Raw genomic sequence first — 13,726 nt, 5'->3', positions numbered from 1 at the left:
AAGCATTTTGTTATACACTTGATGGCATTCTAGATTGTAGAAAACACAATATATCTCTGTGGATGTGAATTTATTACACCAATTACATCATTACATCCACAGAATGACACTGTCTCTGGAACGCAAAACTACTATTCGATGTTTGGTTTCACATTGAGAGTTACATAATATAATTTATATGTGACTAGCCGGTTCCAAACCACATATATGCTTTTAATCATCCTGACTAGATATGTAATAGGATGAGAGTAATTAAACAAGGGTTTCCAGATGCAGGGAGCGATGTCTAGGGCTACATAAATGTTTTCTCTTTTATGACCACAGACTCCCTACTGGTTTTCTTTTTGGAAGAGGTTTGCAATTCCTACTTCCAATTTACCCTCCAACTGCATATTTGCTGCACTTCAGAGTCACCCTTGGGTTACCTTGAATTGTAGGAACTGCCCATTTAACCCCCAGCCATTCGCTTCAAATGTGTTGTCCCTTCTCAGTATTATCTGTAGTCTGCAAACCCATGTCTGGTGGCTGCCCCTGTTGAGCACAAACAGCTCAAAGGCATGAAACAAAGTCCAGATGCCTTTTCCCACACGATCAGGGGGGTGGTATCTCATTAATGTTTTGCTGAGAGTTTAGCCGAAATGACTCTTACTGAAGAATTGTATGTTTAATGCAGCACAAAATCCACCATCACATTTATATCCTCATAGCAACCTTTATAGTTGTGGTGCCCTTTACCCAAGTTCAAACCTACTAGTACCCTCACACCCCATGAGTTAGGGTTTACTGCTTAGTTACGTATATTAGTAATGCTAACTTGCTGTCACAGATCTATGGTCTTGATTATTGTGTAACATCAGCACTCTCACATTTGATGATGCCTACTTGTCCTTGAAACTGCAGACAACATGGAAAATGCCTGCTGCTCTGTATATTAATGTACGTTTTTTGTGAAGCTATGACCATACATGTGGTAACAGACCTATTTAGTATTTCTGGTACTCTGCTTCCATCTTGGAAATGAACTGTCCTGTTGGCATGCATTAGCCAACAGAAGAATGTATTTCAGGCTCCTTGTCTTAGAAGTATTTGTGGTTACCTGTGAGTGATTTTTTAACTGCTCTCCCTCTGATGAAGGGAGTCTCGTGGCTTGCCCTCATGCTCTTTAGCTCTTCATAGACTGCTGCTCAAGGAGCCTTGGCAGCACTCAGAACCTGCTACTCGATCTAGTTTCCCGGGAATCTCGTTGGCCTGGACTTTTCCTTAGCCACACCCCATGCCCCCCAAGGTCACTCTCAAAGTATGAAGGACTTCTGGCCACTTGCAGGGATGAGTGTGTGTCCTAAAGAAGTCAGAGGATCCCCTTTTAGGGGTAGCCCTTCCAGGACCAGAGCAAAGGCAAACATTAAACATCTCTCTAGGTCAAGTCAATGCAAAATTATTATTTCGGTTTATCATTCACCTACAGTGGCAAACCTGTAACTCACTACAGACTTACAGTGAAGCACTACAGACTCACAGTATAATCTAAAAGAAATGTAGATATTTCACTTTGAATTGTCAACTCAATCGTAAGGTCAGGTCAAACTATAATACATTTGTTAAAGGTCTGTGACAGGCTCCCTGTGTGCAGATATCGGGCTGAGTTCGCCATTAGTCCCACTCCCTCAGCCCACACACGGGTGCCCATGCATGTGCACACATGGGGGGTTAGTCTAACTTTGGAGGAGATGTTAATCCGTCCCAAAAGTGACGGAAAAGTGACGGATTTACCACCAGCCGTATTACGAGTCCATTATATCCTATGGAACTCGTAATACGGCTGGTGGTATATCCGTCACTTTACCGTCACTTTTGGGACGGATTAACACTCCTCCAAAGTTAGAATAACCCCCATGGTCTTTTGTAACCAGCCCCCAGTCTCTTACCTCAGCTGCAATGCAGCACACCCTATTTCAAAAGACAACCACTGGTATTTCCTTGATAAAGTAAAAAGGGTTTGACTATGTGACTGTTAACTGTAACTGTGGTCAAATAATGCATGTAGTCGAATTATTTCAAAGACATACAATTAAACTGAAAACATTGAATTGGTCCTGAACAGTTTATACAACTGCCTTTAGAAATTGTACGTAAAAGGAGAAATAAAGTTTGTTTCAAAGTTACAAAATAGAGGGAACATACCTAGATTTAGATTCTTGGCCAAAGAACTAAAAGTTATAAAGTAAAAATCCATAATAGTTTTTATACTCATGTTTTGGAAACTATAAAGCAGGGACAGCTTGAGAAGCAAAAAAAAAAAAACATTTCATGCAGTTTTGGGTGGAGAGAGCAATTCAGAATTGTGTGCTTATTAAGGACAAAATGTGAGGGAGACTTTCATTAGGTTCTGCCTGGACAAAGGAGAGGTGGGAGTTTTGTTAATGACAGCACATTAGATTTTTTGTTGTGTTTTCAGTTGCTTTCTCAACTGGGAGAGAGAACAAGGGAGTGTGATCTCCGATGAGATGTTATTTCAGAATCTACTTACATCGCCTCAGAAGGCTTGTCTTCTGATCATTTCATTTTTGGACTACATGTAGGTGATGTCATGGCCTTCTGTTTTTTGTTGGTCTCCAAAGATGGTAATGTATTAGCGATCAGGGGAGCATTTTAGGTGTCAATGTCTTCTAGATGTCATTGGTAGACTTTCACGCTGATAGGGAACTATGGGGGAGTCAATGCAGTTTTGTCACAATGGTGGTGCTGGGATCCTACTTTTTGATATACTTAAGTGTTTGGCTTCAGTGTGTGACATACTCATAAGAGGAGACCTATGAGTATCTGAGGTGTAGTGAAAAAGGCATTGGCATCATCAAGGTGTGAAGGAATCAAGGCCTGATTAGTGGTTCTGAAGTTAGTTTCAGTAAGACAATTCTTTATTTCGTAGGTAAGAAATGCCTTGTACAAGACTGTCTTAATTCTCTAGACAATGTGGGTTGAGATTCAGAGATTACAGTCAATAACAAGACAAATAATTTCCATTTGTGCTGATTTGTGATGTTTACTCATTACAGTTCAAATAGAATAGTCAACCCAGAAAAGGGCTTCTGTTTAAAGGGTTTCCTACGTGTTTAATAACTCATTCTTGTTTGGGTCTCTTTGAGTTTGGCATTTAACATACAGGCTTGAATAACTAAGCTGTTGTTTTTTTATCTCAACCATATCATTGCTTGTAGAAACCTTTATGTAGTATGGTATGTCATAGTACGTTTTGATGATGAGGCCTGTCCAGGGATGCTCTGAAAGGTTAAGTGCACTGGGTGAACACCATGGTAGAAAGGATTATCAAAAGTAGTATATGACATGCTGTGTCACAATTTTGATGGGATGTGCAGCCATAAGCAATGGTCAAAGTGCTGTTCAAGCCCTTGAATTCTTGCATCTGAATGGTAGTAATGCTCTCCTACTCGGCCTCCAAGACTCCATGTTGGCCCTCCATAGGGACATCCTACATGCCGCAGCATACCTCATTCAGGGCCTGAAGAAATATAAATCCAATCCTCATGTAACTCCTTTGGCTCCTCTGGCCTGCACCATCTCCAAAACCAGCTGCATCAGTTACAAAGCCATGACAACCAGCACCTCCTGTTGCCTTGCAAACAGGTTTGCCATCTCTGGTGGCTCTAGGCATCCAGAGAACCATCAAACTGCAGACTAAGAAGTGTAAAGAAAAAAAGACTAGACAAGAGGCATTTCTATCAATGAACCTACAATTTGGAACAACATATCCATATCCATCAGGACCACCCATATGCTGCTTCAGCTTAGGAAAGTGTTAAAGACCCATCTCTTTAAAAACCATGACATTGCAAGGCATTACCGAAGCAAAACTCAACGTCCTCTTCTATTACCCATTGACTTTGTACTTGCCTTTGACTATGGACAATGCTCAGTTGCCTTTTGGCTAGATGTGTGCTATAGAAAAACCATATAGATGCACTTATATGTACAAATCATCTGATACACTGAGTAGGACCGAGAGGTGTGTCTTGCTGTTGAATGTGAAAACCAGGGATTAATGTTTAAATGTAAATCATACCAAGGGTTAATGTATGAACTGCGCATAGGTGTAATAATTTCTCATAAAGCTCAAGCTTTTACTGCATGTCCACAACTGGAATTCCCTATGGAGCTATCTGCAAAAGGTCCAGATTCAGATGCATGTTGCTAAATACCACTGTGAAGCTGGAAAATAAATAATACAGTAGCACACGCCATTACTACACGTCCTTCTGCTAGCAGTACATAGCAAAACCTGTATACGACTACTTTTTGGTTTTGAACCTCTAGCAATTTAAAACACAAGGCGAGAAGGATAAAAAGAGAATACTTGAGGGTGTTGTCATCTCTCTCTCTCTTTCTCTCTCACACACCCGTGCACATGTGGAACACACACCCACAAAAAGGTTGATCAGATGAGTAAGATTACATTACTTTTCAGAAGGAAATCCCTCCAGGGTTTAGCAACATATAGTAACTGCAGAATGAATAACCACAGTCACGTGACAATGTACCACAATGACTTTCCATTGAAATTCTTGCAGATCTTTCACATAATCAAATACATTTAGATTCGTAGTGAGAGGACAAAAGTGTATGGTTTTACAATGTAAAGAAATCAGAAATTTGGAGTGAGTTATCCTTACTTCTCTATCCAAGAATACTTTATTGGTGTGCATTAAGCAAGGGGGTCCTGGCCATTTCACTAGCAGGTAACTGGTGATGGTAAGTGTGCTACCAGCTGTGCCTTGCTAGCAATGAATTACTTTTCTATCAGCTTCATTACCTGCTAAGTCAAGATACACTGGGCATCCAGAATAAATGAGGCGACGGACACAGCTATTGACAGAAACAAATCGTGGGAGATTAACAAAAAAGTTCTTCTTTCTCGAACCTCCACCTGATGAAAAAACATGTGCACTGGTTCCCTTGTTCCAGCCCACTAGTTGCTTGCACTGTGGATTATGAAATATGAGGTGTTAGCCACAAAGCCATAGCTAAAACTTTATTTGGTGGAGATGTGTTCCTTGACCTTATACATCCTAAGAAACATCTCTGTATTCTTACAGTGAAAAAGTCCTCACTTTTCTCCATTTAATAATGGATATATATGGGTGGCATATTGTAATTTTAGTTGTCAGATATATTTAGTTACTCAATACCCTGGGATCTCTCACTAATGATAGCAGTGAAGGTCATTAATATTGCCACCTTTGTCACACAGAATACAGGGTCTTGGTCATATATATCACACTCAGGGGGTCATTCTGACCTCAGCGGTAAAAGCCGCTTACCGCCGGTCAGAAGGCCGCCACAATACCGCCGCGGCCGCGGTCAGCCGCCACGGACATTCTGACCCACAACTGCAAAACCTCCGAAAATCCGCCCTCCACTGCAGTCCGCCACATCAGCACCACACACCAACACACACATCATCACATACACCACCCCACACCTCATACACTCCACCCCATGGCACCACAAAGGCACCCACGCTTTTCGGACCAAGAACTCCGGGTCATGGTGAAGGAGATCATAAGAGTGGAACCCCAGCTCTTCGGCTCACAGGTCCAGCACACCACCATAGCGAGGAAGGCGGAGCTCTGGCAGCGGATCGTGGACAGGGTCAACGCGGTGGGACAGCATCCCAGAAATCGAGAGGACATCCGCAAACGATGGAACGACCTACGGGGGAAGGTGCGCTCGATGGTCTCGCGACACAACATCGCAGTGCAGAAGACTGGCGGGGGACCCCCACCCACTCCACCCGAATTCACAACATGGGAGCAGGAGGTACTCAACATCCTGCATCCTGATGGCCTCGCTGGAGTACACGGAGGAATGGACTCTGGTAAGTACAAGGCCAACCACTTCACCCCACCCCCAGCATGCTAACCCCCACCCTCACCCCCAACCCCCCAGCACACATCCTCCCTGAGAATTTCTCCCCAGCACAACCCACCCAACACCAACCCCTGCATGCCACCCCCAAACTATGGACACCCATCACCTAAGCATGACCACTGCACATACCCATCACCCCCCCCCCACAAAACACCCTCACAACACCTCCCCCAAGGGAATGCCAGCACTGGGGGACAAGGGCACCTATAAAACGCAAGCTAATGCACACACAGAAACAATAACCATACCCTCTTACCCCATGCAGGACCCGAACGACAACACACCGGTCAGGAGGGACCAGAAATGTCCATCCCACCCCCGGAACAGGCCACTAGTGATGACAGCAGCTCTGTCGACCTGGAACCTGACGACCAGCCCGGACCATCGGGGAACTCTGGGCAGTCGGTTCCCCTCACCCAGACACAGGCCACTGCAGACCCAACCCCCTCTGGGAACAACCGCACAGCTCCCACCCAGCGGGCCCATGCCTCTGTCTCTAGGACAGGTCAAGCAGCGGTGTGTCTACCACTACAGGGCCCCCAAGGTAACCCAACAACAACAGGGACCTGGGGGCAGTGGGAGTGGGCACACCGTCCAGGGGACAGAGGCCCAGGGAAACAGGGCAACTCGGAGGGCTGCTGTGCGACAGGGGGGGGAGGAGAGGCCCAGGGAACCCACTCTCCAAGAGGCCCTCACCACCATCATGGCTGCCTACCACCACTCACAAGAGACAATGGCGACGGTACTGGCCAGGTTCCAGGAGATCCAGGCACAGCAGGAGCAATGCTACATGGGGTTCAGCGACCAACTAACCAACATCTCAACCGCTATGGGGAGCATAGTCCAGGCCCTGAACCGCATAGAGGACACGTTTCGGGACCATGTGGCATCACACAGGGCCCCTGTCACTACCCAGGAACAGGAACAGCCTACCACCTCCGCCGGCGCTAGTGGACAGGAGGCCCCACCACAACGACAGCCCCCCAGAACCCCACCTCCTGCTTAACAACAACCGCCCCGCAAAAGGAGCCTGAGATCAAAAAAACCGACAGAGTAGGATGTCAAGTCCCCCGCCAGCATCACATACCCCCTGAAGTCCTCCCACTGTCCCACATGGCCACCCTGTCAAACCTTGAACTGCCCCTGCTCCATCCTGCCACAGGCGTATGGACAATGCACCTGTGAGACTGAGAACTGTACTCCGCCATGGACATTACTCCACCCCCACCCATCACTGTTTCACCATCATGTACCAATATCTATGCACTAATAATAAATCACACATTGCACTGAAATCAATCAGGACTCAGGCTGTCTTATTTACAAATGTATGACACATTACATATCAATTACGTATTGTGAACATTGTGAATTACACATACCGAGGTAACTTAGCATTAGTCCATGGGCCAACCAAGCCGAGGTCACACAGTGGCTCATACAGCACAGAAAAGGGAAGGGAAATTCAAACATCATGTCCATAGGTCTGGGGGGAAACCGACAAAGTTGAGATGCAGGAGGCTTTCAGGAAATGTAAAATGGCATGGGTGATCATTACCTGTGTGCTACTGGAAATACTGTGCTATTACTCTGTCCCTGTTGTCTGTGTCGTCCTCTGAGTCTTCCTCCTCTTCACTCTCCGCAGGCTCCACAGCTACTTCAACACCACCATCTGCACCATCCTCCTGCAGGAAAGGGACCTGACGTCGCAATGCCAGATTGTGAAGCATACAGCAGGCCACGATGATGTGGCACACCTTCTTTGGTGAGTACATCAGGGATCCCCCAGTCATATGCAGGCACCTAAACCTGGCCTTCAGGAGGCCAAAGGTCCTTTCGATGATCCTCCTAGTTCGCCCATGGGCCTCATTGTACCGTTCCTCTGCCCTGGTCCGGGGATTCCTTACTGGGGTCAGTAGCCAAGGCAGGTTGGGGTAACCAGAGTCACCTATTAGCCACACACGTTGTCTCTGTAGCTGCTCCATCACATAGGGGATGCTGCTATTTCGCATCACATACGCGTCATGCACTGACCCTGGGAACTTGGCATTTACATGGGAGATGTACTGGTCAGCCAAACAGACCACCTAGACATTCATCGAATGATAACTTTTTCTGTTTCGGTACACCTGCTCATCGTCTTTTGGGGGTACCAAAGCCACATGGGTCCCATCAATGGCACCAATGATGTTGGGGATATGTCCAAGGGCATATAAATCACCCTTCACTGTAGGCAAGTCACCCTCCTCTGGGAAAATGATGTAGCTCCGCATGAGTTTCATCAGGGCAGACAACACTCTACTCAAAATCTTTGAAAACATAGGCTGAGACATTCCAGATGACATGGCCACTGTGGTCTGGAATGACCCACTTGGCAAAAAATGGAGGACTGACAAAACCTGCACCAGAGGGGGAATCCCTGTGGGTTGGCGGATGAGGGACATCAGGGCTGGCTCCAGCTGGGCACACAGTTCATGGATAGTGGCTCGGTCAAGTCGGTATCGTAGTATGATGTGGCGTTCTTCCATTGTCGACAGGTTCACCAGCGGTCGGTACACGCGAGGATTCCTCCTTCTCATCGCAAGTCCCAGCGGACGGTGCCTAGGAAGGACAACATGGAGCACAGAGTCAGCCAAACCACAGGTACGTACAGACAGCTTGCACAGTTAAAGAATGGCAATGGGTTGAAAGGCGTGTATGTGTGGCAATGCAAGGCCTAGGCCTGTGTGTCGCATTCAAAATTAAGCCATGTAGGCCCTTGAAATGGCGGCTGCCTGACCTGTGAAGTGGGACAATGGGATGTGAGGTCAATGCGCTGGCAGGGCACACCGTGGCGGTAGGCGGTCGAAGACCGCGGCGCAAAGCCGCATTGGTTAACATTGAAGCCTATGGGTTTCAGGAGCCAATGACGAAGTGCGCCGGCGGTCGCGGTACGCACCGCCGCGATACGCACCGCCGCGGGCGTGACCGCCATTTTCTATCTGCTTAATCACTCGAGACCTGATCATCCACAGGAGAGGACCTATACTGCAAGTGCTGCTGTGACCTCGGTCTGGAAGATACAATGGCTGCTGCGACTGGGGAAAGGGCCCCTGCCTTCACGTCTGAAGAGTTGGAGAAGCTCGTGGATGGGGTCCTCCCCCAGTATGCGGTACTCTACGGTCCTCCAGACCAACAAGTGAGTACACCGGGTGCACATGGAATGGGCTATGCCTGTGTGGATTGGGGTGGATGTAAGTTGGTGGGGTGGGGGGCGAATGAGGAGTGCAACGCCCGACACATGAGAGCATGTGCCATATGGCAAAGTTGGTGGGGGGGCCAATCACATCTAACATGCAGGTCATTGATGAATTCCTCCTTTCCACCCTGTACATGTCAAATAGGTCAGCGCCCATCAGAAGATCGAGATTTGGCGTGCCATCGCCAAGGAAGTCCGGAACTTGGGGGTCCACAACAGACGGGGCACCCACTGCCGCAAGAGGTGGGAGGACATCCGCCGCGGAACAAGGAAGACCGCAGAAACACTGCTGGGGATGGCCTCCCAACCTAGGAGGGGTGCCAGTCGCACCATGACCCCCCTGATGTCCCGGATCCTGGCGGTGGCTTACCCAGAATTGGATGGGCGCTTTAAGACATCACAGCAGACACAAGGGGGTGAGTATCAGCACATTCACCTATCTTTCTGCGCAGTGGAGGCGTCTGGGTGGGGGAGGAGGGCTGTGGGTGACATTAGGCCAGGGCGCTTTCTGTAGTGTAGTCCTCTCCCTTAGGCATGGCCCTGTGCCCCCGGCCCCCACCTCGGTAGGGTGACAAGTACAGCCATTGAAGGTCCAGCATCTCCCATGTGCGCGTTTGACGTCTCTTGGCCTGTTGTCCTAGTCAGTAGTACTGAGTAGTGTACCCCGAATGCGCGGCTTAGTGCATTAGGCTCCTGTGTCTGTCCTCTCCGCCAACGGTGTTGACATTGCATGCACTCAACCTGGTCTTCTTTTTTCTCCCCCCACCCTTTCTCTTCATCTTCTTGTGCATGTGTGCATTAGCATCATCAGGCGGAGGAGATTTGGCATCGGAGCACGAGGGAGCTGCAGGACACAAGGCCCCGGTGGGCCCAGGAACAGACACCGAGGGCACCAGTGATCCGGAGTGCGAGGGGAGCACCACGACGGGGACCGCTGGTGAGAGCAGCGAAAGCGACACGTCCTCGGACGGGAGCTCCCTAGCGGTGGCGGCAACATCCGTGCCCCCCGCCTCTACAGGTACAGCCGCCACCCAGCGCACCAGCCCCGCCCTCCCAGCAGCCCCTCAGTCTTCGCTCCGTGCCGGTTCGCCCAGGAAGGCGCGCGTCTCCTTCGCCCCAGGCACCTCAGCCCCTGCCCCTGTTGCCCCTGCTGCCCTCAGTGCGGAGCTCATTGACCTGGTAAGGACGCTCATTGTTGGGCAGACGACCCTTTTGAATGCCATCCAGGGTGTGCAAAGGGAGGTGCAACAGAGCAATGCGTACCTGGAGGGCATTCATTCGGGTCAGGCTGCCCATCAACGAGCGTTCACTGCTCTGGCCTCAGCACTGACGGCAGCCATTGTCCCTGTTTCCAGCCTCCCTCTTCTTACTGCCTCCAGCCTTTCTCTGTCTCCTGTCCCTCAGCCTATCCCATCCACACCATCAGACCAGCCTGCACACACCTCAACATCCAAGAGCAGCTCATCCAAACACAAGCACCACAGATCCCACAAACACTCACCCAAGCAACACCCAGATGCAGACATGCCAACAGCCACTGCCACCCCTGTGTGCCCCTCCTCCTCGTCTCCCTCCTCCCTCCCTGTGACGTCTACACTCACACCTGCATGCACCCCAACATCAGCCAGTGCTTCCATCACCACCTCACCCTCCAGTACAGTCCACACTCGTGCAGTCACCACCCCCACTGCCATTTACACGTCCCCTGTGTCCTCTCCCACTGTGTCTGTCACCCCCTCTTCCAAGACACACAAACGCAGGCAGCCACCCACCCAACAGCCATCCACCTCACGACAGCCTACAGCACCAGCACCTTCACCCAATGACAGCACACCTGACTCTCCTACAACCACCTCCTCTACCTCCACTTCCATCTCCACTTCTCCTACCTTTTACCTTGGCCCTAAAAAACTTTTCCTGGCTAACCTTGACCTCTTTCCCCCCGATGAGCTCCCCCATCCATCTTCAAAGAGTCCCAAGAGCACCGCAGCCACCACCAGCCCAGCTTCGGGTGTCACTGTTGTGCATGCGTTCTGGAGCCCACCCTTTGCCAGCAGTGACACATCCATCAGCAGCAAGGACACGTCCAGCCCCCCCCCCGGCAAGAGGACCCGCAAAAACAAGGGCCGCCGTGCGAGGACCGACAGGGCTGCCCCCAAGGAGCAATGTGCGGCCACTTCACCACCCACACCATCTAGGGGAGGCAAGGGCCCGAGAGCCCCATCAAAGGAGCGGAAGGGCAGCAGGAGCGCGGAGAAGGTGGACCCCACATGCCACATCCCAGCTGGGAAGGAGGACACTAAGGAGGCCAGGAGTCCGTCCCCAAAGGGTCCAGAAACGTCACGGTCCGAGGGCGACTGAGCCGGGAGTCCAGGCCAGGTCTGGCTCCCTTGACCTGCTGGATGAGCACCGCTGAACCGGGCCCGCGGGGCAGAAGAGCACCGCTGAACAGGGCCCCGCCGTGGAGATAGGCACCGCTGAACAGGGCCTGCGGTGCAGAAGAGCACCGCTGAACAGGGCCCCGCCGTGGAGATAGGCACCGCTGAACAGGGCCCGCGGTGCAGAAGAGTACCGCTGAACAGGGCCCGCGGGGCAGAAGAGCACCGCTGAACAGGGCCCCGCCGTGGAGATAGGCACCGCTGAACAGGGCCCGCGATGCAGAAGAGCACCGCTGAACAGGGCCCCGCCGTGGAGATAGGCACCGCTGAACAGGGCCCGCGGTGCAGAAGAGCACCGCTGAACAGGGCCCGCGGGGCAGAAGAGCACCGCTGAACAGGGCCCCGCCGTGGAGATAGGCACCGCTGAACAGCGCCAGCGGTGCAGAAGAGCACCGCTGAACAGGGCCCCGCCGTGGAGATAGGCACCGCTGAACAGGGCCCGCAGTGCAGAAGAGCACCGCTGAACAGGGCCCCGCCGTGGAGATAGGCACCGCTGAACAGGGCCCGCGGTGCAGAAGAGCACCGCTGAACAGGGCCCCGCCGTGGAGATAGGCACCGCTGAACAGGGCCCGCAGTGCAGAAGAGCACCGCTGAACAGGGCCCCGCCGTGGAGATAGGCACCGCTGAACAGGGCCCCGCCGTGGAGATAGGCACCGCTGAACAGCGCCAGCGGTGCAGAAGAGCACCGCTGAACAGGGCCCCGCCGTGGAGATAGGCACCGCTGAACAGGGCCCGCAGTGCAGAAGAGCACCGCTGAACAGGGCCCCGCCGTGGAGATAGGCACCGCTGAACAGGGCCCGCGGTGCAGAAGAGCACCGCTGAACAGGGCCCCGCCGTCTCAAGCACCGCTCCGCTGGGCCCTTCATCTCAAGCACCGCTCCGCTGGGCACCACTGTCTCTCCACCTCTCCGCTGGGCCCTTCTTCTCAAGCACCGCTCCGCTGGGCACCGCCGTCTCAAGCACCGCTCCGCTGGGCCCTTCATCTCAAGCACCGCTCCGCTGGGCACCGCCGTCTCAAGCACCGCTCCGCTGGGCACTGCCGTCTCAAGCACCGCTCCGCTGGGCCCTTCTTCTCAAGCACCGCTCCGCTGGGCACCGCTGTCTCTCCACCTCTCCGCTGGGCCCTTCTTCTCAAGCACCGCTCCGCTGGCCACCGCCGTCTCAAGCACCGCTCCGCTGGGCCCTTCATCTCAAGCACCGCTCTGCTGGGCACCGCCGTCTCAAGCACCGCTCCGCTGGGCACCGCCGTCTCAAGCACCGCTCCGCTGGGCCCTTCTTCTCAAGCACCGCTCCGCTGGGCACCGCTGTCTCTCCACCTCTCCGCTGGGCCCTTCTTCTCAAGCACCGCCGTCTCAAGCACCGCTCCGCTGGGCCCTTCATCTCAAGCACCGCTCCGCTGGGCATCGCTGTCTCTCCACCTCTCCGCTGGGCCCTTCTTCTCAAGCACCGCTCCGCTGGGCACCGCCGTCTCAAGCACCGCTCCGCTGGGCACCGCTGGGCACCGCTGTCTCTCCACCTCTCCGCTGGGCCCTTCTTCTCAAGCACCGCTCCGCTGGGCCCTTCTTCTCAAGCACCGCTCCGCTGGGCACCGCTGTCTCTCCACCTCTCCGCTGGGCCCTTCTTCTCAAGCACCGCTCCGCTGGGCACCGTCGTCTCAAGCACCGCTCCGCTGGGCCCTTCATCTCAAGCACCGCTCCGCTGGGCACCGCCGTCTCAAGCACCGCTCTGCTGGGCCCTTCATCTCAAGCACCGCTCCGCTGGGCACCGCTGTCTCTCCACCTCTCCGCTGGGCCCTTCTTCTCAAGCACCGCTCCGCTGGGCACCGCCGTCTCAAGCACCGCTCCGCTGGGCCCTTCTTCTCAAGCACCGCTCCGCTGGGCACCGCTGTCTCTCCACCTCTCCGCTGGGCCCTTCTTCTCAAGCACCGCTCCGCTGGGCACCGCCGTCTCAAGCACCGCTCCGCTGGGCCCTTCATCTCAAGCACCGCTCCGCTGGGCACCGCCGTCTCAAGCACCGCTCCGCTGGGCACCGCCGTCTCAAGCACCGCTCCGCTGGGCACCGCCGTCTCAAGCACCGCTCTGCTGGGCCCTTCATCTCAAGCACCGCT

At 52.5% G+C, this 13,726-nt stretch overlaps 1 protein-coding gene across 1 annotated transcript in view; it reads right to left on the bottom strand.

The window, feature by feature from the left end:
* The window catches only part of LOC138265760 (gamma-aminobutyric acid receptor subunit alpha-3-like), a 1,591,340-nt gene that overhangs the window by 731,079 nt on the left and 846,535 nt on the right, over positions 1-13,726 (bottom strand). The window lies entirely within an intron of this gene.

Source organism: Pleurodeles waltl, chromosome 2_1 (assembly GCF_031143425.1).
Source record: "Pleurodeles waltl isolate 20211129_DDA chromosome 2_1, aPleWal1.hap1.20221129, whole genome shotgun sequence".
NCBI classification, from domain to species: domain Eukaryota; kingdom Metazoa; phylum Chordata; class Amphibia; order Caudata; family Salamandridae; genus Pleurodeles; species Pleurodeles waltl.
The sequence above is the reverse complement of the archived record's forward strand: the minus strand, read 5'-3'. Positions and strand labels throughout refer to the sequence as shown.